Source organism: Hypanus sabinus, chromosome 15, assembly GCF_030144855.1.
Source record: "Hypanus sabinus isolate sHypSab1 chromosome 15, sHypSab1.hap1, whole genome shotgun sequence".
Lineage (NCBI taxonomy): Eukaryota > Metazoa > Chordata > Chondrichthyes > Myliobatiformes > Dasyatidae > Hypanus > Hypanus sabinus.
In genome coordinates this window covers 82400844-82424627 of record NC_082720.1, presented here as the reverse complement: position 1 = coordinate 82424627, position 23784 = coordinate 82400844, and the positions used below count along the sequence as shown (strand labels likewise).

The 23784-nt window shown below is 38.7% G+C and overlaps 1 protein-coding gene across 8 annotated transcripts in view; it reads right to left on the bottom strand.

The window, feature by feature from the left end:
• Window positions 1–23784, bottom strand: part of LOC132405637 (rap guanine nucleotide exchange factor 6-like) — a 407378-nt gene that overhangs the window by 160110 nt on the left and 223484 nt on the right. The window contains exon 1 of one of the 8 annotated variants that reach the window (XM_059990610.1): window positions 966–984. The exons of the other annotated variants lie outside the window; for them this stretch is intronic. The gene's annotated coding sequence lies outside the window, so the exon portion shown is untranslated. Of the gene's footprint in view, window positions 1–965; window positions 985–23784 lie in introns of those variants that run through there. 8 annotated transcript variants of the gene reach the window in all.

Below are 23784 nucleotides of genomic sequence, written 5' to 3'. Positions count from 1 at the left end.
GTCTTGTGTCATTCTTGATATTATCAGATTTTTCATCAATAGCATGCAGATTAGTGTTCTTTTTGAAACTGCAATTTGGCATTGTATTTTTTAGTCCTTCATATGCAGTCCATTTATTTTTATCTGTCCAACATGCTCTTTGTATGTGTCCTACTTTGTTGCATTTTCTGCACGTTTCACTTTTAAACCTGCAAATGGTCTGGTGTATGTGAGCCCTGCCACAAACAGCAACACAATTCATTTAGCAAATTAGGTTTCTCTTTAGACATGGCAATTTTGTTCATGCTCATTGAAACACAGAAAACCTACAGCACAATACAGGCCCTTTGGCCACAATGCTGTGCTGAACATGTACTTACTTTAGAAATTACCTCAGGTTACCCATAGCCCTCTATTTTTCTATGACTCCTTTGTATTTTTGAATACAAATCAATTGTATTTCTGTCTGCTATTTCCATTGATACAGCGATTTCAACTGCTCTTTTAAATACGAGTTGTGCTTCAGTTAGAAGCCAGTTTTAAATGCTTTTTTGCAAGATTCAACAAACTGAATTATCTCTCAGTGCATCATTAAGCCCATCGTTGAACTGACAATGTTCAGATAATCTCTTCCATTCAGCCATGTATGCTGAAATAGCCTCCTCTTCTGTTTCATTCTGCTTATGCAACTTAAAGCATTCTGCATTCAACAATAGTTTTGGTACTATATATTCCTGCTTACTTTCATGATATCAGCAAATCTCATTTCAACTGGTCTGGTTAGAGCAGTCAAACCTCTAAGCAAGCTATATGCCTTTCTACCTAATGCACTCAGCAAAACTTGCAATTGCTTTTCATCGGCTACTTCTTTTCCTTCTTGATGAATGTGATCTTGATGAATGTCTCAGATGAGTTGAAAAGCTGAAATAACCTACTCCTATGTATTAAGTTCATAAATATTTGTAGTTTGAGGAGGTGCAACTCACATCATTGAGCTGGAAGATGATCTTCAAACTCTGCAACACATCAGGGAAGGTGAAGTTGATGTTTTACCAGGAGGTGCTCACAATACATAAGATATGGTCTTTGGATTTAAATCTGTAGTCAGGGACAGAAGAGTATAATTCTAAGCAAGCAGGTATAGGAGCCTTAGGACCCACACTACCAGGTTCAGGAACAGATATTATACCTCAACTATCAGGCTCTTGAACCAGAGGGAATAACTTAACCTCATTCACCCCTCAAACTACGGACTCACTTTCAAGGATTCTTCATCTCATACTCTTGGTATTTGTTGCTAATTTATCTATTTTTATTCTTTTTGTATTTGCAAAGCATGTTGTAGTTTGCACATTGGTTGTTTATCTATCATTTTGGAGGTGGTCTTTTATTGATTCTATTATGCTACATGCACTTACTGTGAATGCCCACAAGAAAATGAATCTCAGGGTTGTATATAGTGACAAATATGTTCTTTAATAACAAATTTACTTTGAACTTTGATAAGGACCAGGAGTTCAGGGGCATGCATCTTTGAGGTTGTCCAAAGGGTTTATGGTTTTTCTGTTTATTTGGATAGAAGTTTACAGGGTGAATGCGTTAATTGACCATTACACCAAGGGTCAGAAAGTCATTGAAGAGGGAAGAACAAGCAAGAACGTTGTGGTAGAAGGGTTTTACATACAGTGCCTATAAAACCTCTTGACCCTCCACCCACCTCGGAGGTTTTCATGTTATATTGTTTTACATTTAGATTTGTCTTACATTTACATTTAGATCAGCCTTTCAATTCATCTGAGACATTCATCAAGATCACAGCCACTGTGATTCAATTTGTCTTTTTTTGATGCTGATCAACAGAAAAAGACTCATGTCAAAGTGAAAACCGATCTCTACCAAATGATCTAAATTAATTATAAAATGATTGATTACATAAGTATTCACCCCTTTTAATATGGCACTGGTGCAGCCAACTGTTTTTAGAAATCACATAATTAGCTCAATGGAGATCACGTGTGTGCTGTCAAGTTGTTTCAATTGATTGTCATAAAAATACACCTGTATCTGTAAGGACCAACTGCTGGTGAGACAGTATTCCGGCAAAAACTACACCATGAAGACAAAAGAACATTCCAAGCAACTCCACAAAAAAGTTATTGAAAAGCATAAGTCAAAAGATGGATACATTAAAATTTCCAAGTCACTGAATATCCCTTGGAGTACAGTTGTCATTCATTATGAAATGGAAAGAATATGGCCCAACTGTAAATCTGCCTAGAGCAGGCTGCCCTCAAAAACAGAGTGACTGTGCGAGAAGAGGACTAGTGAGGGAGGCCACCAAGAGACCTATGACAACCCTGGAGGAGTCTCAAGCTTCAGTGGCTGAGAAGGGAGAGACTGCGCATTCAACAACAATTGCCCAGGTACTTCACCAGTCGCAGCTTTATGGGAGAGTGGCAAAGAGAAAGCTACTGTTGAAAAAAGCTCACATGAAATCTCGGCTAGAATCTGCCAGAAGAATGGGGGGGAAATTGCAGTGTACAGATGTGCAAAGCTGATAAGAGACCTATTCACACTGACTCAAAAGTTATAATTGCTGCCAAAGGTGCATCTACTAAATTCTGATTTAAGGGGTTCAGTAATTATGCAATCAATTATTTTGTGTTTAATAACTGAAATAAATTTACATCAAATTGTAGCAATTCGTTTTCACTTTGACACAGAAGAATCTTTTCTGTTTATTAGTGTCAATAAAGCCAAATTAAATCCACCATGATTCAATGATGTGAAACAATAAAACATGAATACTTCCCAATATGGGGGGGGGGGGGGGGGGCAGGTTGAATACTGCTTATATGCACTGTAGCAAGGAGGATATTCATTCATTCTCAGAACCAAAAGAGCTAACAATCTGAAACATTTGATGCTGTAGAATGTTTTAACTAGGCTCGAGAGACAGTGAATTCAGTATACAAGGTACATATACAAAGGTATGGCAAAGGAAAGTACTCTATCTCCAACTGGATCCCACCACCAAGCACACTTTTCTGCCCCACCACCACACTTTCTACTTTCCACTGGGATTGCTCGCTAAATGACTCCCTTGTCCATTCATCCCTTCCCACTGATCACTCTCCTGGCACTTATCCTTGCAGCAAAACAAGAGCTACACTTCCCCCTACACCTCCTCCATCACTGCCATTCAGGACCCAAAACAGTCCCTCCAACTTCTGTAGCCAGTGCTCCCAGTGCTCCCAGTGTGGCCTCTTATATATCAGTGAGAGCCAAAGTAGATTGAGAAACCGCTTCACTGAGCACCTAAGCACTATCCACCACAAAAAGCAGGATCTCCCAGTGGCCACCCATTTTAATTTCACTTCCCATTCCCATTCTGACGTCCATCCATGGCCTCCTCTACTGGCATGATGAGGCCACAATCAGGGTGGAGGAGCAACATATATTCGTCCGGGTAGCCTCCAACCTGATAGCATGAATATTGATTTCTTGAACTTCTATAATGCCCCACCTTCTCTATATCCCATCCCCTTTTCCCCCACTCACTATCTCCTTGCCTGCTCATTGCCTCCCTCTGGTGCTCCTCCCCTTTTTTCTTTCTTCCATGGACTTCTGTCCTCTGCTATTAGATTCCCCTTTCTCCAGCCTGGTATATCTTTCACCAATCAACTTCCCAACTCTTCACTTCATCCTTCCCCTCCCCTCCCCACTCCCAGTTTCACCTATCACCTTGTGTTTCTCTGTCCCCTTCCCCACCCACTAACTCTGACTCCTGATCTTCTTTTCTCCAGTCCTGATAAAGGTTCTTGGCCCAAAACATTAACTGTACTCTTTTCCATAGATACTGCCTGGCCTGCTGAGTTCCTCTAGCATTTTTTGTGTGTAACCTGGATTTCCAGCATCTGCAGATTTTCTCGTTTGTTAAAGTAGTTCCATACAGTCAGAGGAGCTTGACAACAAATTAATCAGCAACACCAAGAAGTTAATATCTTTGATTGTTCCCTGAGAAATCATCAAATAGGTTTAGGGGAATTAAGATTCAAGAAATGAATATATGGCTCAAAACTGGCGTAGTCAAAGTGTGTTTTAGTTCATGACGATCGATTCCAGTACGGGAGAAGGTATGAGTTGTACAGTTAGGATGATGTATGTACATTGAAACCACACTGGTTTGAGTTTTCTGGAGAGCTTCATAGCAGTGGAAGTAGAGAGGATTTTAAACTAATGTGTGTAAGGGATCAAAGCTGGGAATAAATGTGAAATCAAAAAGGAGAGAGAAGGCTCAAGAGAAAGCAGAGACAAAACTACAAACTAAAGCCCATATGCGAAGTGAGACATTAGAACATTTAGTTACAACTGGAAAGCTGAAAGGAAAAAGAAGCAGAGGCTGGCAGAGAATGAAAATGATAGATGGATTAACACCATGTTTAGAAACAGGGAAGGCAACAACTACAATTCGGAAGGTCAGGGACCATGATGGGTGGAGAGATATGAATGCCCACACTGAATGGTGAGGCACCTGAAAGCCCATAGCTTAACATGTAGCTTACAGAATATAGTAATTACGCAAAGTCATGGCTTTGCCAAGGGGAAAGCATGTCCGATCAATTTATTGGAGATTCTTTGAAATACCACATGCCCTGGAAAGAGGTATTTGGATTGCCAGAAGGCATTTGGTAAAGTTCCACTAGAAAGGCTCTGTGGAAAATAAAAGCCTATGGGGGCAAAAGATAACATAGTCGCATAGATAGAAAATTGGCTAACTAATCATAGACAGTATTTATAATAGGTCTTTATTTGTGCTTGACAATGTTTAATGAGTTGTGGTGCACAAATCTGTTGAGGCGTCAATATTTTAATTTTTTTTATAAATGGCTTTGATGAAGGCACTAACGGTATGACTGCAAATAATGCTGATTACACAAAGATAAGTTGGAAATAAGTTGTAAAGAAGGGAAAGGATATTGCAAAGGGTTAACAGATATGTTAGTGCACATGCAAAGCAGATAAATGAGAGTGTTATGAATGAGTCGATTCTTCAATGGTGAAGTGCTCCAAAGAACTGAGAAAACATGCTCTTTCTTCAAGGGGACAACAAAGATCTTTCAAGACTACAGCCCTCTCAAACCATCAGTCAGACACTGATACTTTGAGAGGTCGTTAGTGCAGTTCATGAATAACTGCGCTGGGAAAGTCTGCAATGCAGTCAGCTACTTTTGCCTGCTCTATCGCTTCTGTGGGATGAAGATTAAACAAATAAAGCCACCTCTCTGAGTATAGTTAGGTGACATCCCTAATACAGAAGTGCCCAAAATAGTCAATTCTGCATTTGAAGGCATAGCTTATCACAGATTCAAACAAGGACAAATAATGCAATATAAATGATTGTCTTTAAATAGTAAGGGAAATAAGGTCTATAAAACCTGATTGTTCTGAGAGTAGGGATCTTTTTTCAAACAAGTGAAATGTTAGCACAGAGAAACTGTGTGTATTGCATTACAGCTGAAGTGTGGGAGTGTTATGCCAGAAAAAAACTGCAAGGGAGAACAAAAAAAACACAAATTTCCTGGACACTGGGACACATAAAAATCTGAATAGGGTTGCTTCATTTCAGGCCAAGCCAACTTTGAACAGCACAATGCAGATTTATTTTAATGGGCTCATATGGATGAATTACTAACCTTGTACGTCTTCTCTAAACTTTTCTATTGGAAACACAATATTTCAACTGAAATTCCAGGAAGAGATTACGATGATCAATAAGCTCTGCAACTAGCTTGGGAAAAAAATGTCCGTAAAAAGAATAACAAAACTTATTTGGTCACCAATGGGAGCTTATTTTGGCTGTGAATTCTATTGGAAAGACTTCTGTTACATAGGCAATATTCGCGGTATCTGGATTTTTACTGATTCTTCTGAATAGGAGATTATACAAAGTATCATCTTTTTCCAACTTCAGCCAAGAATATATTTCCAGCCTATTTAGAAATGCATTTCCACTAAAAAAAAGTTCAGTTCGTTCAGTGAGAAAACAATTTAATGATTCAGGGCCATGACCTTTTATCAAAACTGGAGAAGTTAGAAACTCAATGTCTTAAGTTGTAAAGAATTGATAATGGTGGAAAGAGCAGAGAAAATTACTGATGGCGAGGGAATGAAGGAGACCAGTGCTGGTAATATTGTTTAAGAAAGGATGGAAAAGACTCTTTCTTCAAGTCTTCAGCAGGTTACCAAATGGCAGTGACATTGTTATTTGGCAAATTGACCTCTTCCAAAATCTGAATGACAGCTCTTTGATACCTCTCATACCCCTCCTCCTCCTCCTCTGAATCTTACCTGCTCACTGTATTCCATACAGTGACATAATTTCCTTTAATTTTCCTGCATAGCCTCCTGCTTCATAGTTCCTCAGCTTCACAGAACCTACTTCATCTCCAAGGAGAACTATCCCAGTAGATCTATGGTTTCAACTTGTTCTTGCCCCAGAACCTATTTTGTTGTGCTTTAACTCTATTTTTTCCTCGTTTTGAAACATCCCACTTCAACACATGACCCCTCTGTAGCAGTTCACAATCATTCAGAAACATAGAAAACCTTCAGCACAATACAGGCCCTTCAGCCACCAAAGCCGTCATAACCTAGGGTTACCCATAGCCCTCTATTTTTCTGAGCTCCATGTAACTGTCCAGGAGTCTCTTAAAAGACCCTATCGTATCCGCCTCCACTACCGTTGCCAGCAGTGCATTCTACGCACTCATCAATCTCTGTGTGAAAAACTAACACCTGGCATCTCCTCTGTACCTACTTCCAAGCACCTTAAAACTGTCCTCTCGTGCTAGCCAATTCAACCCTGGGAAAAAGCCTCTGACTATCCACACGATTAGAATCAGAATCAGAATCAGGTTTATTATCACCAGCATGTGACATGAAATTTCTTAACTTAGCAGCAGCAGTTCAATGCAATACATAATCTAGCAGAGAGAGAAAAAATAATAATAAATAAAAACATAACAATAAATAAACAAGTAAATCAATTACGTATATTGAATAGATTTTTTTTTAATTTGCAAAAACAGAAATACTGTATATTTAAAAATGTGAGGTAGTGTCCAAAGCTTCAAAGTCCATTTAGGAATCAGATGGCAAAGGGGAAGAAGCTGTTCCTGAATTGCTGAGTGTGTGCCTTCAGGCTTCTGTATCTCCTACCCGATAGTAACAGTAAGAAAAGGGCATGCCCTGGGTGCTGGAGGCCTTTAATAATGGACGCTGCCTTTCTAAGACACTGCTCTCTAAAGTTGTCTTGGTTACTTTGTAGGCTAGTGCCCAAGATAGAGCTGACTAGATTTACAACCTTCTGCAGCTTCTTTCAGTCCTGTGCAGTAGCCCCTCCATACCAGACAGTGATGCAGCCTGTCAGAATGCTCTCCACAGTACAACTATAGAAGTTTTTGAGTGTATTTGTTGACATGCCAAATCACTTCAAACTCCTAATAAAGTATAGCTGCTGTCTTGCCTTCTTTACGACTACATTGATATGTTGGGTTCAGGTTAGATCCTCAGAGATCTAGAGGCCCAGGAACTTAAAGCTGCTCACTCTCTCCACTTCTGATCCCTCTACGAGGATTGGTATGTGTTCCTTTGACCTACCCTTCCTGAAGTTCACAATCAGCGCTTTCGCCTTACTGACGTTGAGTCCCAGGTTGTTGCTGCAGATCCATTCCACTAGTTGGCATATCTCACTCCTGTACTCCCCCTTGTCGCCATCTGAGATTCTACTAACAATAGTTGTATCATCCGCAAATTTGTAGATGGTACTTGAGCTATGCCTAGCCAGTCATGTGTATACACAGAGTAGAGCAGTAGGCTAAGCACACACCCCTGAAGTGCGCCAGTGTTGATCGTCAGCAAGGAGGATATGTTATCACCAATCTGCACAAGCTGTGGTTTTCCATTTAGGGAGTTGAGGATCCAATTGCAGAGGGAGGTACAGAGGCCCAGGTTCTGCAACTTCTTAATCAGGATTGTGGGAATGATGGTATTAAATGCTGAGCTATAGTAAATGAATAGCATGCTGACATAGGTGTTTGTGTTGTCCAGGTGGAGGCCTTGTGGAGAGCCATTGAGATTGTGTCTGCCTTTGACCTATTATGGTGATAGGCAAATTGCAATGGGTCCAGGTCCTTGCTGAGGCAGGAGTTTAGTCTAGTCATAACCAACCTCTCAAAGCATTTCATCACTGTCAATATGGAGTGCTACTGGGCGATAGTAGTCTTATCATCTTATACACCTCTATCAGGTCACCACTTATCCTCCATCGCTCCAAGGAGAAAAGGCCACATTATCTCAACCTATTGTCATAAGGCATGCTCCCCAATCCAGGCAACATCCTTGTAAATCTCCTCTGCACCCTTTCTATGGCTTCCACATCTTTCCTGTTGTGAGGCGACCAGAACTGAACACAGTACTCCAAATGGGGTCTGACCAGGGTGCAACATTACCTCTCGGCTCCTAAACTCAATCCCATGATTGATGAAGGCCAATGCACTGTATGCCTTCTTAACCACAGAGTCAACTTGTGCAGCAACTTTGAGTGTCCTATGGACTTGGACCCCAATATCCCTCTGATCCTATAGTCAAGAGGCTTACAATTAATTCTATATTCTGCCATCATATTTGACCTACCAAAATGAACCACCTCACACTTATCTGGGCTGAACTCCATCTGCCACTTCTCATCCCAGTTTAGCATCCTATCAATGTCCCACTGTAATCTCTGACAGTCCTCCAAACTATCTACAACACCCCAACCTTTGTGTCATCAGCAAATTTACTAACCCATCCCTCCACTTCCTCATCTAGGTCATTTATTAAAATCCACAAAGAGTAGGGGTCCTAGAACAGATCCCTGAGGCACACCACTGATCACCGACCTCCATTCAGAAAATGACCTGTCTACAACCACTCTTTGCCTTCTGTTGGCAAGCCAGTTCTGGATCTACAAAGCAATGTCCCCTTGGATCCCATGCCTTACTTCCTCAATAAGCCTTGTATGGAGTACCTTGTCAAATGCCGTGCTGAAATCCATACACACAAATCTACTGCTTTACCTTCATCAATGTGTTTAGGTCACATCCTCAAAAATTTTACTACTCTTTCAGCATAATTTTAGCATTCAATCAAACTTGGTCTTCACCTTATAAACAGACGTGATCTTTGTTTTGTTCCTCCTCAAAGTATGTTCCAATTTTTCACATTATCGTCAATAGTTTTTGACCTGAACCACTTTCTCATCCTCTATCCATAGAAACTTACAAACTCAGAGCATTTCTAGCAGATAGTTAATTTATCCAGACACCTATCATCTTGAGGTTTATCTTTGCTTTTCCATTATATTCCTTCACTATCAAGTTGATTTCTCTTTCCCATTTTTTCTTTAGCAGTTGTGATATCCAAGATGTATTGAACATTATTAATTCATCTTGTGTGCAAAACATGCAGCAAAAGCCAGTAAACCTATAGTAAATCACACTCAACATTCATTGATGAATGAATTTTTATTTAGTAGCTATGAGCATTTTGTGATTACCTCAGTACAAAATAAGTGTGAAATCCTAAATATAAAAATACACATGGTAAACACCATAACTGTATTGTTGGTGCCAACCAGTCAAATCACTGGCAAGCACATTTGGACAATGAGTATTTTGGCACATTTAGAGACTTCACGTCGTCAATGACTGCAAGGTTTCTCACTTCCATGCTATTTTCTGTTACTGATTTTAAATACGCTATACTTTGGATTTCCATTTAACTAATTTGCATATAATTGGACAGAATTGCATTGATTCAGTCACTTACATGCTTTAAATATCACTTTAAGCACATCTGTGTTCAAATCTGTCCTGAGCTGTCTGTCTTTGTCACACACATAAAACAATGCTAGGATGATATATTCAAAAATATAAATGTCACCATTCTTTTCAATTTTTCTTTTTTGCAGGTTTCTTCAGATTTCACACTAAATACTATAAGCCAGAAAACTAACTTGATTTCCAACTTGTACAAACTGCAACTTTTTATTTTTCAAATAACTATCCAAAAATTGTTACGTAAGGAGTCTTAATAGATGTTTGTGACTTAACTGCTCCTGGTGTACTTAAGAAGCATCAGAGTCCTGAAGTGTTAATAGCATCAGGCTCACCAGACAAAGCAGACATGGCAAACGAGCTTAAATGCAAAGATGTGGAGTAAAAAGCAAGAATAGAACAAAACCCAGAAAACTATAAGTGTTTCTGCACCCATGCCAGATTCTGTGGGAATATGGCAAATTTTATATGAAAAGGTGGCTGTTAATGTAAATACCATCAAGGACTATTTGTGGCTTCCCTAACAACAAACCATGGGTACCAGTGATCTAAAGGCTCTTTTCAATCACAAGAAGAGAGCATTTAGATCAGGATACATGGAGGAACTGAAACATGTGCAGAGGAAGCTAAAGGAGAAGATCAAGGTGGCTAAAGAGGAATATGGGAGAGAGCTGGAGAACAAGCTTTGGGCAGAGTAGCACACAGGAGGTGTGGACAGACGTTAAGGACATCACTGGCTTTGATCAGCCGAGCTGTGGAAACTTGGAATGTAGCTGTGAATGGGCTAATGAGTTAAACCAATTCTCTTACAGTTTTGACAATTTCCCTCCTGTTCACACCCCCTCCTCCCAGCACCAATTCCTCTCCTCCTCCAGTTCAACACGTGCATGAAAAAACACCACTGCCTACATGCCCTCCTTCCCCTGACCTGCCATCCACACCTCCATATGCCAACTGCCATGGTGCCGATCTTCATCTGCCGCAGCCCCCATCTTCCACCAACTCCCCAGTCACTGTAGACTCATCTTCACTACTGAAAAGGTGAGAAGGGCTCTGGGGAAACACAGACACAGCAAAACATTGGGACCGAAGGAGTGTGCTGAGTAACTACTTGAGTTCTCCAGCGCATTTTCATTCTGAGTCTCAGCCTAGAAAGGTCCCAACTGTGTGGAAAACATCATGTGTGGTCCCAGTACCCATGGGCCAAATGAAAGTTTTGATTGACTACTGTCCAGTGGCCCTGACCTCACACATCACGAAGACCCCAGAGAGGCTGGTCCTGGCTCACCTCCGACCCCTGGTCAGATCAGTCTTCAATCCCCTGCAGTATGCCAGCAGGAGCATACTGGACGCGACAATGCTGTCATCCACCTGCTGAACAGGACCTACTCCCACTTGGATAAGCAGGGCAGCACTGTAACGAACGTGATTTTTGATTTCTCATGAGCCTTCAATACCATACAACCCTCATTATTGGGAGAAAAGCTCTGTTCAGTGCAGGTTGGCACTTCCACTATCCTGGATAATGACTACCCTGACTGGCAGACCGCAGTTTGCGCGGCTTCAGAGCTGTGTGTCAGACGTGGCTATAAGTAGCTCTTGGGCCCCACATGGGACTGTATTACTTCCCTTCCTGTTTACCCTGTATAACTCAGACTTTAGATACAACACTGAGTCATGTTGAGTGCAGAGATTCTCTGATGACTCAGGAATAGTTGTGTGTATAAAGGGAGGACAGGAGGGCAAATACAGGGACAATAGGAAGATTGTCCTGCTCCCTGTTAACATTGATGGTGAGGACCTAGAAGTACCTGGTGGTGCACCTGGATGACAGACTTGAGTGCTGCACCAACACAGAGGCTGTATACAAGAAGGGCGAGAGCACTTCTACTCCCTGAGGAGACTGAGGTCCTTTGGAGTATGTAGGCCTCTCCTTCACAAGTTCTACCAGACTGTTGTTGCCAATACAATCTTCTACACGGTGGTGTGCTGGGGCAATGGCATCAACACAGGTGATGCCGATAGGCTCAATACACTGATTAGAAAGGCTGGCTCTGTTACAGGAGTGAAACTAGACACATGGAAGCTGTGGTAGAACAAAGGACCCTATAAAAGCTCCCGCCAAATCTTGACAATGTTTCTCACCATGGCTGAGCAGAGGAGCACTTTTAGTAATAGACTAAGACAACTGTGCTGCTCCAAAAAAGTGCTATATAAAGTCATTCTTACCATTGGCCATTAGGCTCTGTGAAGAGTCAACCTATAGCTGGGAAAGTAATGCCCCCTCTCTTTAGACTGTTTGAGGCAACTTATTTTTTATTCTTTCATACTTCTTTTCTAATATTTGTATATATGTGCATTTGTAATGCTACTATGACATTGAAATTTCCTTTGGGATCTATAAAGTTATCTGTTAATCAAGAGTAAAATCATGCTGGCGATGGTAGTGTTAGAAATTAAATTCTGCGATTCAACAATATCTCAGTGAAAAGTTGAACATCAGATCACAACACATATGATACCAATTGAAAGATTTGCATTACAGCTCAGAGACAAAAAGGAATGCATTAAATACGTTTTCCAATACAATGATAACTGACACCAAGGCCGTAATCACATCTTCGGGTTCAATAGCAATGAATCACTCAAACAGCACTTTCAGCAATATCTGCATGTCTTAAGCCCCTATTAAATTACAACAATGTAACTCATTTCCAGCATTTCAGCAAAAAATAATCAATAGAAAGACTATTGAATTAGGTTTTGGGATTTTTATTTGCTACTATTAGCGGTATTTAATCGTATTACGTTGGAATGAAAAATAGTGCCAACTTTAACGGGTTTTTAATAATTACTATTTGGTAATAGCATTGTATAGTAGATTGTGGCACAACAAAAAAAAACCAAGAGCATCATCCATATGTCAGTAGCTGAAGGCTGACCCCAAGGCAGCTGGCAAACCAGTTAGTTGTTAAATTGGTCACAGTATGCTAATGTCGTCAGCTGTCTTTTCTCTAAAGAGAAAAATACTTCATAAAGCATTTAGCAGGAAGGATTTAGCAGGTCTTGGTAACATTATTCTGTAAGTGATATCATACACCAGTCTGGCCACGTATGAACTAATGAATAGCCATAACTTATTAGAATCACATTCAAAATCACTGGTGATAACTAATACCAAGTTTATGTGGTGAATTACACTATTATTGTACCAATTCATAAAAATATTGTGATGTCCCTATTTTGCTGCATTATATAATAATTACCAATACAACCCCCACAGAAATTTAATTTTGATACTAAAACACACTCATCCAAAACATATAATTGTCAGCATTATGTTAAACTACAATGAGACAACATTGAAAATTTGTAAGATTTCAGACTTGGAAGAATATTATTTTCAATGCAGCCATTCGTTAAAAGCCTAAATTTTAGCATTAGGGTGAAGAGAAACACCTTGTATTCCACTTGGGCAGTTGCCAACCTGATGGCATGAATATTATTTTCTCTTTCGGGTAAAAAAAAAATGCCCCCGCCTTCTCTTCCCTACTCTGACCCTTTACCTGCCTGTCATCTCCCCCCTTCCCTTTCTAGTACGGTCCACTCCTCTTCAACCTTTCACCCTTTCCACTCACCTGGCTTCACCCATCACTTTCTAGCTATGCTTATTCCCCTCCCTTACCTGTTTCTTCTGGTATCTTCACCCTTCCCTGACAATCCTGTAGAAGGGTCTTGACCCATTCATGCTTATGGATGCTGCCTGACATGCTGAGTTCCTCCAGCATTTTGTATATGTTGCTTTGGATTTTCAGCAAATGCAGAAATTCTCGTGTAAACGATCTGTCCAACTTCGATCTCAAAAGACTCGGGGCCCCCCCATGATATCTGGACAAATCTGTACCATTATTAATATCCACTATATTGCTGAGTACTCTCAAACACTGACTCAGTTAATCTTTTGTTGAAACTCATGTTATCTCTCAATCTGATTACTCCAACACCTTCCCACATTATTATCAGAGAATGCTAAAGCCATCCAAAAATTATCTGAGCTGTGTGTCAGCTTCAGCTGATTCACCACTTGCTTTGATTACCTCCATCGTTTACAGAAAAGAGTGTTCTCCCAACAATTAATAGTCAGAGAGGTACAGACAGGAACTAGGTCCTTCCAACCCAAATCCATGCCAAACATTAAGTACCCATTTATGCTTATCCTACAATAATCTGTGTTTATCCTCCCCTCATCTACACCTTTACAGCATACAATTCTCTTATCAACTCACATGTTTTTGAGATTAAACTGAAACACAAGGAAACCCACATGGTCACAGAAAGAATATGCAACTCCAAAGGGCACCTGGGCCTCTATTTGAAAGAGGCTTTACTTGCTGTACCACTGTATCATCATGCTTTGTAAAGGTTTTCTTTCTTCATCTGTTACAGGATCTTTTATTAGGGTGGAGCTTGTATACTTAGAATATCTGCTGGGTGAATTGAATTATCTTTTCTCACCAACTACTTTTCACGTGCACTTATATGGTACCTGTTATCTGCAATAATGTTCAATCTAACACAAACATTAATTTCAGAGTATTGGTACTATATCCTCTAAGCAGCAAAAAATGTGAAACTTGCAAATGGTATCACTATGTGAAAACTGAGTATTTTATATTGAGAACTCTGCTGACATTATTTAGAACTCTCTAATACAAGCAGACTGAGTTCATCAAATAAAAACAAATATGCTGGAAACATTCTGGAAGTCAGGCAGCATCTGTGGAAAGAGAAACAGTTAATGCTTCTGGTCCAGGATGCTGACTAAACTGGGAAAGAATGAAAACAAGTTGTTTTTAAGTTGTTTATAGAGGATGGGGGTGGAATAGATGGACATTGGGAATATATATGATATATGGGAATTCCCACAGCTTTTACATTTGTGTTTTCTCTAACTTCCCATGCATTAGACTTAATCTGCCCTTGTTCGTACTATTTCTACCTTCATATATCCATCAGCCTGCTTCATCAACGGTTTATCTTCACATTAACCTAATATTCCACATCTCATCCATCCACTACTCTGCCTGCAACTTGAATCTAATTTCTCCAGCATAACAAGTCTTTGACTTGAAACATGACTGTTTCTCTTTCTGCAAATGCTGCCTGACTACCTGAATACTTGTAGCATTTTTGACATACTGTCAACACTGACAGAAGTTTCAGTTGAATTTAATATATGTTAGGCAAGGATTTCCCACTACTTAAGGGTACACTATTCAATTAATGGTATTCCAACTTCCAAACCAGTAATGTGGAGGTTTGAAATTCACTTAAAAACTGTCCCAACTAATAAAGAAAAAAAACTTTCTAATCAGAATAACTAACCCATTGGCAAAGTTGATGGACTTAAAACAGCACTACTAAATGCATTCATTAACAAATAATGCAATGAAATTAAGAAATTAAAACCAGTAAGTGTGTCCAGTAGCAAGCAATGATATCCAAAGGGCATCTAAACACATTGTTTAAATACTACCTACCAATATTTAAAGCAATGGCTTCATACCAAATTAAAAATACAAATATTTCTTCAGCCTCTCAAAGGGAAAAAATTCAGCATAAAGATACAAAGTATCATCAAGATTACTTTCATAAATAGCTTGACAGTCATAATTTGAAAATAAATTAACTTAAAACATTCAATACTGAAATCTTAAAAATACAACATAAAACCTCTATGTCCATAGACACTTCTCTCTCTTTTATTTCGATTCATTATAAATGGAATAGGTGGATAATTAGCACCATTAAAGTAACAAGAGGGATTAATTGCTCTTCTGGCAGCAGTTGTCCAAAACAGAACATCTCATTAGATAATCTCATTACTGTAATGACCGCCTGCATTGGCCCTTAACTACAACCATATTTTTGCTCAGCCTAGACAGAATGATGCACTTTCTAAAAAAAATCCCCAGCATTTCTTGTAAATGTATCCATAAAAGGTTTTGCATTGGAATATGCAGAGCATTTACAATAACTGCATGGTTTAGCCAGACTATCAGCAAGATTTGAGACATGAATCACTGTGTGCAAATTTGGAGATGCTATGATAACAACTTATAAGGCTTTCACATAACAATGTGCAATTCCTGTGTAAAAGGAGAAGAAAAAGTATTGGGGGTGTTCAGTCGGGGTAGAGGAGCCAAAAAGCAGTACTACACATGGATGATGCAACTTGGGGATCTGTAAAGACAGGCTATGTAGTTATAGTGAGATTGATCTCATAGATAAACAAAACATATATAGTAGTGCATCTATGTTTCATTCCAATTACGGTCTAGCCCAGTCACTTAACACAGCAGGCAACACTGCTTCCCTAATAAAGATTCACAGCCAGTTTAAGAATAAAGATGTCAATGTTGATGACTAATCAAACATCATAAAAGATGGCACAGCTTTCTCTGAACATACTCAACTTGCTTCCTTGCTCCAGGTTATTTTCTAGTAATGACAACATACAAGGCTCCAAAGATTAGCTAGGAAATCAATTTTGATTACAACAAACCCAAAAATGTGAAAGTACTCTGCCTAGAAGTTAAAGGCTGACCAGGTACATGCATTAAACTATATGGTGGTGGCAAGTTAACCAAGCTTTGCTCAGGGCCTGCCACTAAATAATTTACAATACAGGTTCGAAGATACCTTGCACAAAGTCATTTCTCCACACACTTCACTCAAATATGATTAATTCACAAAGGATGCTTTGGTTGACTGCAGAGATAAACAGGTAATGCATACACTGCCCTGACGAAAGGTCTCGGCCCAAAACATCGACTGTACTTCTTCCTGTAGATGCTACCTAGCCTGCTGTGTTCCACCAGCTTTTTGAGTGTGTTACTGAACATTTCTGTACATTTGATGTTGTATTTAGTCTCACGATCAACAAAACTGGGCAATATTTCTAGATATGGTGGGATTTCACACATTATGGTAGGTCATTCAAAGGTGACATTTACTTTTAAAATATGCTTTATGTTATTTCTCAACAGAAACAATCAGAACTACATTTTTTGGTATTCCCATAATCCTGCAATGCTGCCAGTACATGTTATTAAACTGCTATCTCCCCATCCCTTGTGTGAATTTGGTGGAGTTAATGGGAATGTGTGGGGAGAATTTTTTTTTAAATGAGGTTATTGGAGGATGAGTATAAATGGTGGCTTATGGTCAGTATGGATTTGGTGGGTTGAAGGGCCTATTCTGTGTTCTACTTATTATGACTCTCTTCTCCTCATTTAGCTGGGATGGGGTAAATGTGGTCTTTTCCATCTAAAGATATTCTTTCACATTAGGATGCACCCCACCTCAAGTTGAGAAAGCAGACACATGTTATAATTTCATATGTTCGTTTCCAGGATAATTGTCGCATATTTTTGCGAACAACCCACAATGTTGAAAGGGATTTGTAAAATGTTGATCAAAATGGCTGAGAACCTGAAAATCCCACAGTAAAAAGCAAAATCTGCTTTATTACATCACCAATGAACCAGAAACTAGAATAATGAACAAAGCACAATATGATTCTAAAAATGCTGGCAATAAATCAGAACCCTTGAAACAAAAAAATCAGGTGCTGACCTATTTAGGCATGGTAAATCAATGGCAAGATTAATTCATCAACAGCTAATAGTTGATAGGGGAAAAGCAAACAGAAAATCATAGCAGCTCAAATATTTTAAATAAGAATTTCATAGCTGAAGGTGCAACAATACTGGACTAATGATTTAATTTTGTATATTTTCCACAACTCGTAAGAACTAAAATCTACATGAAACATACAACTTATGTTACAAATTTAAACTTCCATGTATTGGGAAGAATTTTGATTCTTCAATAGAGATGTAAACATGTAGAAGAGCTGTTATAAGGTAGAGTGGGAGCAGATGTTCTAACTATACTGCACAGAAACAGGCCCTTTGACCCATGACATCTGTGCCAATCATGATGCCAATTTAAACTCTATATCTATTTGTAAATCCACATCTGTCTCTTCCCCTCAATTCCTCATCTGGTCAGTTACCTATCTTAATGCCTTTCAAACACTGCTGTCATATCTGTTTTCACATGAAATTACTTTCCGGTCACTCACCATTCTCTGAGGAAAAAAGAACTTGCCGTGTAAATCTCCTTTAATCTGTCCCCCCCCCCCCACCATGTTAACATTATGCTTTCTAGTATTTGATATTTTCACCTGAGAAAAAGCCTCCGATTATCTACCCTGCTAATCTTCTCTTAATTTTATATACTTGTATCAGTTGACCTCTCAGACTCCAACATGCCAGAGAAAATAATCCGAAGTTATCCAAGATCTCCTTATAACTAATATTCTCTAATCCAGGCAAAATCCTAGCAACCTCTTCTGCACTTTCACCAGAGCCTCCAAGGAGAAACTTGAAGGACAATAAAATGAAATGTTTTAAACTTGTTAACAAAGGAAAAACACATAGGACAGTAAAACACAATGGGTAACTAAATATGTATTTAAAACATAACAGAATAAGAAAATTGCATTACAGTATTTTGTCATCATGAGAGTGAGCACCAAAGATGGAGTAAATTACACAAGAAGAAGAAGAAAGCCCTTAAATCTGAGTGGAGTCATCGGGACGCCATCGTGATGGCGTTTTTTTTTTTAGCAGGCTTTCTTGTTTTTATGGGGCCAAGTTGCTAGCATAACATTCAACCCAGCACGGGAGGTGAGCTGGCTAGATTTGAACCTGGGAACCTTCGCTCCGAAGTCCGGCGCTGATGCCACTACGCCATCAGCTGGCCAAGCTTGCTAAACTGATTGACCCCCAATTCCCACTAAACCTTCAATTTCAAGTTTATATCCTTACAGCTGTTTTGTTCTTATTTCTCCAGTGGCAATCGGTTTATAACCTCATCAGAACTCTTAGCTTCATACCTTGTATATTTATATAATCTAAAACAAAGTTAGATCATTAAGCATTTTGCTGTATAATCAAATAATTTTTTTTTCTCTGCAAGTGCCATTGAATCTAGAGGAAGCAAAAAGCTTTCCAGATCTGGGATCTAAACTGCATAGCAAAATAGTGTCAGCAGAAGATAAAGGAGAGTACAGTGGTTTTGATCTTAAATTGTTGAATTTAAGATGCCCAAGAGGATTTAAATTACCAGATATTAAGACCACAATCTGGAAATGTTACAGATTTGGCTTAGAAATTCAGTAAAGTTAGGCTGGAAGAAGGAAAAGACTATGTTAAGGCAGAAGTAATCAGTCTCTTCAGGTTTGAATAGAGGTTATCAATAACTTGGTTCAAGCTCAGATAATGCAAGAAAAATGGGGAATGAAATCAATAGTGAGCATTCTGAATTTATGGATGGATTTTAATTTGGTGGCCTCAATTTTCCCCCAATGTTTACCTGAATGAGTTTTTGATGCTTTCAAGACTAAATTTGATCTAACATGGATTAATTTTTCTGATGAAAATTGTTAGTACTGAAGAAAGGTCATCAACATTGAAACATTAATGCCACTGCTCTATCCACATGTCCTGTCTAACCTGCTGAGTTTTTCCAGCATTTTCTGATTTTTTTTAAAGGAGAAGTCACCATCCCCTAACTGTGTTCTAACTAAGATTGCATTACAGGTAAAACTGCAGACATGCATGAGTTGTCCAAGCAAACAGATCAATAGGGTGACATTGAAGGAGGATGTTGTGAGCTTCAAAGAGACTGAGGAGAATTAACATATATATAACAGCTCCACTTCACCTTGTATTTTGGGGATTAAATCTCAATAAATAAAAAGAATGCTGTGAGAAAGTGATTACAGCTTTGATTTTCAAGGTTCTTGGGAATAGAAAGGGGAAACTAGGCTTGGCTGTTTGCAAGTACAGAGAATGATTATGAAAGAGAGAGAAACGTGATAAAGGGCTGTCTGAGGAAAGAAAACCAACAGTATTACCACTTGATTTGATGAAAAGCACATTCATTCAGGCAATCAATTAAATTACTTTTCTTGAATAACATCTTAAATTACTATGTTAATTCCAACTCATTATTTTTCCATTTTAACACTTTACATGTTTGGTAACAATAAAAATAAGACTGTAATTCAACATGATTAACCATTCTTGTGCATCACATACAAAAACATAAAAAACTATTCTCCACAAAGGAACATAATTCCTGAGAGGTCAGCAACATAAAAGCAGAAGAGTAACTGTTTTCCTATTCTCCTCAGTTCATAGATTTCACTGTCATTCAGATCCATGTCCAAGTCTATGATTTTTGACAAATATACATGAAAAAATAAATTAAAAATCATGGTCCAACTTTTCAAGTTATTATGCAAAGGTTCAGTATTCTTCACCAAATATATACACTTAAATTATGAAGTACATATTTGTTACGTATGTAGATATTACTAATATTTATAAAAATACACTTCTGTTCCATCTTAATTAAAATGGTTTTGTTCTTTTTTTGGATAAAGGGTAGGCAAGCTCAAAAGATAAGGGATTAGAGTGAATTAATGAAACAAATAAGAACACAATTATAGCAGAAATATGCGGGAGACCCCTTCAACTTGCACTGGTAGTTGATATGATTGTCATAGGTCCACAATTCCCCTGCATTTAAAAAATCCATTGATCTAACCTGGAAAACATTCACTGACTTAATATCCAAAGCCGCTTGATATATAAGATTACATAGATTCATAACTATTTAGATGAAAATATCTCTCAGTCCTAAAGTCAGTCTTAAATTGTTAACCACTTATTCTAAAATTATGCCTTCTAGGTTTTCATGGTGGAATGATAGATGGAGTTGCATGTCACTGCATGCAAGATTGAGTATGGTAAAAATAATGTCTAAATTAATAATAATATGTTAATGGTACAGGAGTAAAATGTATAAACCAGCAATTTTGGGATTCATTTTCACAAACCAACAGAGGTTAATGGCTTCCAGAGACAAGAAAGACAACAGAAGCAGATGCTTGGGAATGCCACAATTTTCAAGTCAAATATTATCCTCAGTTCAAACTATTTTATGCCCCTTCACTGCCACAAAATCAAAATCCTAGAACTAGTCGTCAACAGCACTACAGGTTACTTAACCAGATTTTGCAGAGAATTTACAAAGGCAGTAATTTTTTGCACACTTATTGCTCACTATCATTTCCTTTAAGGAAATGAGATATGGGCAACTAAGCCATGTGACTTAAAAAGTGAAAGAAAAAATGCCAATATTGGAAATTGGGAACAAGCACAGAATACAAAAATGTGAAACATAACAGCAACAGTATATACAGTGAAATGTTGATAGTCCATCTGATTGTTTGGAAATCTAATGATCTGGTATATGCCTTACTCTTGAATCCCAAATGCAAGTCTACGGACAAGAATGCAAACATGATGCTTGGGTAACGCCATCGATCTCGACAGCAACCAGGACTTGGACTATTGGCCATGTGCATAGCTGAAGCCTGGAGCACCAGAGATCAGGAACACCCAATCTGTAGCCTGGTAGGTTTGTTGGCCACCATAAATTATCCCTATTATGTGGCTGAGTGTTCTGAGGTTTACAGCAGGACCCAAAGTGCTTGTAATTTTCCTATTCTCTAACTCATGGGTAAACCTAGGTAGTTCTAAGGTAAGGACATGTTCAGCTCAGCTTTGTGGGCCAAAGGGCCTGTATTGTGCTGTAGGTTTTCTATGTTTCTATGTTTCAACTGGCTGACTAGAAGATGAATTATTCAAATGTCTAACAAGTTAAAAAATGAAATACGGGTATTTACAGGAGCAATATCCGACAGCCCTGAAAATCTGCTAGTCCACTATACTAAAGTCCCAAGATTGCTAGATCAGAGCTTTTGCTATAACATTTTAGTAAATTTAAAGTTCAGGTCCAGAGAACACAAATATGAACATGAAGTAACACACATACAATGTTGTAATGCACAGCATCCTAAGTATGTGGGGGGAAAAAACTTGGGCTACTTTTGTGATCTGCTGATGACTTCAAAAAAGCTCATCGTGGATGAACAGAATATTTCTGGAGGAAATTGAAATGTTGTCAACATTTAGATGTTCACAGGGAGGTAATGAAAACAAGAATATAACAGCACGTGAAATTAAATGGCAGCTCATGTGGAATGTAATCATCCTCAAACTTGGTTTGCATGTGTGTTGTAATTTCAATGCTATTCTAGGTTGCGCATTAGAAATTCCAATGTCACATTTTAAATCATTAATTCACAAGTTTTTAAAGGTGAAACACAGGCAAGTATTTCTCCATTACATAGATCTTGTTTAAATTTTGCCAGCTCCAACAGATTGTTAATTATGGTATAACAATTTTCCCCAGTGATACTTTAATTCATTCACAGGAAATTGGTGTGATATTTGAAATTATAGAGTGCATGGCACACAAGCTACTTTATTTTACATCTTTCCAGTGAACTGTCCCTTCATGATATTCTGGTTCTCTAACACCATCAGTACCTCATCTTCCCATGGCACAGTTCCATGCAGTTTTAGAAAGTGTATTGTCTCCTTTTAGATTGTCATTTCCAAACAATTTTCAGGTGAAATCACGCAAAAATGTTCTACTTTTCAACTTGTGTACAACATTGCCTGCACACATTGCATTCTCTCATAAAGTTTGGAGATAAAACTCAATACCATAACCATACCATAGAACATCAACTCTCTGTACAGTTCTTATTTTAGTTTTATTTGTCCAACACCCACTCTGATCTCTCTATGCTCAGCTTCCTATGCTTTTCCACTGATGCTCAGTTTATGCCTGAGAAACAAACTCTTATATTTGAAGTAGGCAGACCACAGTTTTCAACCATTAACACCAGCTTTAACCAGTTGAGATGATATGAGGATTCCCATAATCATCTCTAGGGCCACTTACTGATCCACAGAACACACAACAGGACAGCAAAGGTCTTTTGGCTCACAATGTTGTGCTAAACTAATTATATTAGTAGTCAAATACCCAATTAAACCTTTCTACCTATATAACACTATATTCTTCCAGTTCCTGCATGCTCATTTGCTCTTCTAAGAGCCTCTAAAATGTTTCTATTATTTATGGCTTCACCACCACCCCGGCACACTGCATGCTCCAGCACTCTGTGCAAAGAAAGACTTGCCCTACACATTTCCTTTGAAGTTAACACCCTGTCATCTTAAATGCATGCTCTCTGGTATTAGACTCTTTAACTTGAGGAAAAAGATACTGTTCAGCCTACTCTGTCAAAGCCTCCTAATCTTGTAGACCTCTAGTAGATCTCCCCTCAGCCTTTGCCACTCCAAAAAAAAGCAATCCAAGTTAGCCCAATGGCTCCTTATAGCAAACACCTCTAATCAAAGCAGCTTCCCGATAAACCTCTTCTATACCCTCAAAGCCTTCACATTCTTCCCAAAATGGGGCAACCAGAACTGAATGTAGTACTCAAGATGCAGCTAACTATAGTTCTATGAATCTGCAGTAACACCTCCCAACACTTGAACTCAGTTCCACAATTAATAAAAGTAAACATCCTATTTGTCTTTGCTACCACTCTATTAACCTGTGTAACTACTTCAAGCAGCTATGGACTTGGACCGCAACATTATTAAGGTTCTTTCCATTAATGGTGTACTATCCCTTTACATCTGATCTCCCAAAGTGCATAACTTCACAGTTGGCTGGGTTAAACTCCATTTTTTTTAAGAGATACAGCGCAGAATAGCCCGTTCAAATTACACCGCCCAGCAACGCTGATTTAACCCTAACACAATCTACAATTTACAGTGATCAAAGATCCAGTGGGTCTTTGGATTCTGGGAGGAAACTGGAGCACCCAAGAAAACCCACGCATTCCAAGGGGAAGACATAC